This window comes from Typha angustifolia, chromosome 15, assembly GCF_048772165.1.
Source record: "Typha angustifolia cultivar Huaian chromosome 15, ASM4877216v1, whole genome shotgun sequence".
Classification (NCBI taxonomy): Eukaryota; Viridiplantae; Streptophyta; class Magnoliopsida; order Poales; family Typhaceae; genus Typha; species Typha angustifolia.
The window spans coordinates 13,545,062-13,550,692 of record NC_133253.1 but is presented as its reverse complement, the minus strand read 5'-3'; the positions used below and the strand labels follow the sequence as shown (position 1 = coordinate 13,550,692).

The following is a 5,631-nucleotide window of genomic DNA, read 5'->3' as shown; positions in this document are numbered from 1 at the left end:
GATTTATTAGAGCGATGTTGATGGGCCTACGACGGGGGTCCTTAGTCTGGTGGCCAAAGACAACCGGTCATATGTAGCGTCGCTAGGCATGTATGGGCGATAATACCGCTAGATGACTAGTCCTCCTCAATTTTATGTTGCTTTGTGAGGCATATCATTCGTGACTTGGTTTCTATGTGAATTTTTATGTAAATTGAGCTATAATGATGAAAGTTATTAAAAGTTGAATGTACACATTCCTTGACATGTTTATGAGTTTTGCATTTCTATTTATCATGCAATACAATATTCAAAGATTACTATTGGATTTTACTTGCTGGGCCCGTGCTCACCGGCATTTTGGTGGAAATATTTTAGAACTAATTATGGAGGACGCGGATATCGAGGAGTAGCAGATTTATTTCCTTATTTAGTATTGTTTATTCTATTATTTTTAGTTGGACTTAGCCCCTACGAGGGTATTTATATTTAAAATTTGTGTATGGACTTGTATTCCTAGAGGCTTGTTGAGGCCTGTGATAATTGTAACTTTGAATTATTTGTTGGAATATTTATGGTATTTCTAGACTTATCCAAATACTTTGTGAGATTATTTCACTGATAGGTCACATGAGAATCATGTGGAACTCTCCATGTGAGGAACATGTGATTTTTGAAAGTGGGTGTTTCAACTTGGTATCAGAGCATAGGTTCACCATAATCCGGCAAGTTCTCTAGGGTACAGTCCATATATTGATTTAGGAAGTTTAAAGACCATGATAGATTGGACATAAGGATGTTAGTGACATGTAGGTGTAATTTTGAAAATTATAAATAAATTATTTTGAACTTAACAGGAATGCCGCCTAACGCAGTAGATCGATCCGTGCGACTGCTTCTGAGGGAGCCTCTACTCCAATTGATGAGCCGATTGTTGATGCTTTAGCCAGCAGCACGGAGGCCCTCGGGCGTTTGGTCAAACAGCAGGAGAGGTTCATTGAGGAGCCGATTCGTGAACGCACAACGGTGGCTAGGACAAACACGCGGGGTGGATCGTCCGAGCATCTTCTCCCAGCCAAGCAAGTTGGAAGGGGATCTTCGTGGCCACTAAACCGGTTTATGCAGCTTAATCTTCCGGTGTTTAGTGGCACGACTGATCCCATAGAGGCGAACTGGTGGCTTATGGACGTGAAGAAGATCCTGACTGCTTTCAGGTGTCCAGAGGATCATCAGGTGACTTTCGCCACTTTTCTTCTCCGTGGGGAGGCGGAAGAGTGGTGGAACGCCACTAAGCGCTTGATGCCAGATCGACCTATGGGAGAGTACATCACATGGAAGGCATTCACATATGCCTTTGACCAAAAATACTTTCCAGTATCGCTCTGAGTTGAGCTGACACGGGAGTTTACCTAGAGAAAACAGGGGGATATGACTGTAGCTCAGTACGAGGAAAGGTTTAATACCTTGTCCCATTTTTGCCCTATAGTTGTGCCAGATGATGCTGCCAGAGCTGAGCAATTCAAGATGGGATTATGGATTGAGATCCATAAATAGGTGAATATGGTGAGGAACCTGACTTATGCAGAGCTAGTGGAGAACGCAGGGATAGCCGAGAGAGATTTACTAGAGGAGCATTCTCAGTGGCAGGAGCGAGTGGCCAGACGTCCAAGTCGCTTGGATGGGCATCCGCGAGGAGGTGGTTCGAGTTGGAGTGGACCATATGCTGGTGGTGCTAGTTCTAGTGCAGCTCCGAGCAAATCTGGCTCACAGAGTTCGGGCGGACCTAGTAAGGCATCATCTTTTGTCAGCACCAGGAGGCCAGCAGCGGTTACAGGCAGCACTAGTAGCGGAGGATCTACACGACGGCCTACCTTGGAGGAGAGGACTTGCTGGTCAGAAGGGACATCTATCTCGGGATTGTCCCGGTACTCGGGAGTTGACCTATCATCATTGTGGACAGGCTGGACATATTCGACCCCGTTGTCCTCTGTTAGCTTGTGGGTCAGTCACTACGACTACTCTAGCTATTTCTGGAGCCTCAGGAGCTAGTATTGTTGCGACTAGAAGACGTGGCGGGGCGCAATCAGGGACTTCTAACAGAGGTAGAGGCGAACATACTGGACAAGTATTTGCCTTGACGGAGCAGGATGTAGAGGCATCTAATGATGTGGCGACAAGTAACAATTAAATATGCTTCTTTAGAATTTACAATTTCTGCTTAAATAGAAGTCAAATTGTTCCTTATTTCTTTCTAATAATAGTAATAATGATGCCATAATTATTACTAACTTAATAAAAGAAGTTTTGTTTATAAACTATTTATGCAATGACAGGCATTATGACATTATTTTCTCATACTGCTATTCGATTCTGGGACTACTCATTCTTTCATTTCTACCTCATTTCTAAGATATGCTGATATGACCCTAGAGTCTCTTGATGAACCTCTGCTCATAGCTACCCCAATTGGTGATTCTTTGGGGATTCATCAAATTTATAGTCCTTGCACTCTGACTTTTGGCGAATGGGATTTTAGAGCAGACCTTTTACCTCTTGTGATGTATGATTTTGACTTAATTTTGGGTATAGACTGGTTAGCCACTTATCACGCCAGCATTAACTGCTACAGCAAGGAAGTTATTTTGCAGCTTAATGATGGCATAGAGTGTCGATTGTTTAAGGATCGACAGGTGGACCACCCGCAGTTAGTGGCAATCATGTCTGATGAGTCTAGTGGGGCCCAAGCCTTAACTGACTTGCTAGTGGTTCGGGAGTTTTCGGATGCTTTTCCTGAGGACGTTCGAGGGCTTCCACCACATAGGGGAGTCGAGTTCACAATTGATCTGATTCCAGGAGCAGGACCAGTCTCTAAGGCTCCTTATCGCATGGCTCGAAAAGAAATGGAGGAGCTTAGGGGACAGATTGATGATTTGCTGGATCAGGGATTTATCAGGCCTTGCTCATCACCTTGGGGAGTTCCAGTTCTCTTTGTTAAGAAGAAAGACGGCACTCTTCATCTTTGCATTGATTATCGACAACTGAACCAACTGACTGTGAAGAACAAATATCCCCTACCTCATATTGAGGACCTTTTTGATCAGTTGCGTGGAGCTCGAGTCTTTTCGAAGATCGATTTGAGGTCTGGATATCATCAGCTGAGGATTAGGGAAGCGGATGTCTCCAAAACTGCTTTTCGCACTCGCTATGGTTTGTATAAGTTCTTGGTTATGCCTTTTGGGCTAACTAATGCTCCAGCTGTCTTCATTGATCTAATGAATCGAGTCTTTCGTCTATTCTTAGATCGATTTGTTGTGGTCTTCATTGATGATATTTTGATATATTCAGCCTTAGAGTAGGAGCATGAGGAGCATCTCCGGTTGGTATTATAGACTTTGAGGAAAGAAACGTTGTTTGCCAAGTTTTCAAAATGTGAGTTTTGGTTGAATGAGGTGGTGTTTCTAGGGCACGTGGTGTCAGGAGAAGGCATCCGAGTTGACCAATCCAAAATCACAGCAGTCTTGGGTTGGAAACAACCAAGCACCATGGCAGGGGTACGCAGTTTTCTTAGGCTAGCTAGATATTATCGGTGCTTTGTGGAGGGCTTTTCAAAAATCTCGAGCCCTTTTACCAGGCTTACTCAGAAGGACTAGCATTTTGTGTGGACAAATGATTGTGAAGACAGCTTCCAGGAGCTAAAGAGGAGACTTACTTATGCACCTATTCTCATAGTGCCTCGTAGTGGAGTGGGCTATCGGGTCTACTGTGATGCCTCACACATGGGCATGGGCTATGTTTGTTTTGATGTAGGAGGGCAGAGTTGTCACTTATGCTTCATGGCAACTCAAGGATTATGAGCGTAATTATCCAACTTATGACTTAGAGCTGGCAGCAGTGGTCTTTGCATTGAAAATTTGGAGGCACTATTTTTATGGGGAGAAGTGTGAGTTTTCACTAATCACAAAAGCTTCAAGTACCTTTTCACCCAAAAGGAGCTGAACTTGAGGCAGCGCAGATGGCTTGAACTGGTAAATGATTATGACTGCACTATTAGCTATCACCTTGGAAAGACAAATGTGGTAGCTGACGCCTTGAGCCAGAAGTCTACAGGCAACTTGGCTTGTTTGATCACCCAGTAGGAGGACATCTTAAAGGATCTGCAGAGGATTGATATTCCTATTATTTCCAAGAGAGTGAGCTCAGGACTTTTTGCTTATTTGGTGATGAGACTGACTCTAGCTGAGAGGATCAGAACTACACAGGTGGAGGATCCTCACTTTCTGTAGATAATTCAGCAAGTCCAAAGTTCAGGCAAAGAGGGTTTTCATATTGATGATACGGGAACCTTGAGGTTTGGAGATAGATTTTATGTGCCAGATGTGAGTGAACTCCGAAAGGACATTTTGGAGGAAGCTTATCAGACTTCTTACAGCGTCCACCCTAGGGAGACGAAGATGTATCATGATATTCGCAGGTCTTTCTGGTGGCCAAGACTGAACAGGAGCATAGAAGAGTTTGTATCCCGATTCCTGACATGTCAACAGATAAAAATTGAGCACCAAATACCTGTAAGAACTCTCAAACCTCTACCCATTCCTGAGTGAAAATGAGAGTATATCACTATAGATTTTGTGGTTGGGCTGTCGAAGACTATAAAGAAGAAAGATTCCATATGGGTAGTTGTAGATCGGTTGACCAAGTCTGCTCATTTTCTTTCAGTTAACATCACAGATTCCATGGAGCAATAGGCTACCTTATTTCGAGATGAGATCTTTGCTCGCCACGGGGCTCCTGTCTCTATCACCTCAGATTGGGACCCTAGATTTATATCTAGATTGTGGCAGCAATTTGCTAGATCTCTAGGTACCAAATTGTAGTTCAGCATAGCTTATCATCCTCAGATCGACGGGTCAGAACGGACGATCCAGACATTGGAGGACATGTTGTGTGCTTCAGTTGCTGATTTTGGACTTAGCTAGGATAGGCATCTTCCTTTGATTGACTTTGCCTATAATAACAGTTATCACTCCAGCATTGGGATGCCCCCTTATGAGGCTTTATATGGTCAGAGATGCCGAACACCTATTAGTTGGGATGAAGTGGAGGAGCGGAAGATAGAGAGCTCAGAGTTGATCCAGGAAACCATTGATAAAGTCTGAAAGGTACGTGAGCATTTACGGGCAGCCTAGATTCGACAAAAGGGTTATGCTGATCATCGACGTCGAGACCTAGAATTCTAGGTTGGAGATAGAGTTTTCCTCAAGGTCTTGCCCTAGAAAAGAGTTGTTCGATTTGGGAGGAAGGGCAAGTTGACCCCTCGATACATTGGACCTTATGAGATACTAGAGCGGATATGGTCAATTGCATACCGCGTGGATCTGCCTTCAGAGTTGTCTCAAATTCACAATGTTTTCCATGTGTCACTATTGAGGAAATATTTACACGATCCCTCCCATGTGTTAAAAGAGGAACCTATTCAGCTAAAGAAGTATTTGTCTTATGAGGAGCAGATCATTGATAGATGCGTGGAGAAACGTACCACTGGTCAAAGTTCTTTGGAGGAATTATGGTGTAGAGGAAGCTACTTGGGAGCTTGAGGAGGAGATCCAATCCACTTATCTACACTAACTAGATAACTCCGGTACGTAATTTCAA

The 5,631-nt window shown here is 43.7% G+C and overlaps 1 pseudogene; it reads left to right on the top strand.

Annotated features, from left to right (window-relative positions):
• Window positions 1–1,657: 1,657 nt before the first annotated feature.
• LOC140776989 (uncharacterized) lies at window positions 1,658–5,135 on the top strand (annotated as a pseudogene).
• Window positions 5,136–5,631: the final 496 nt, after the last annotated feature.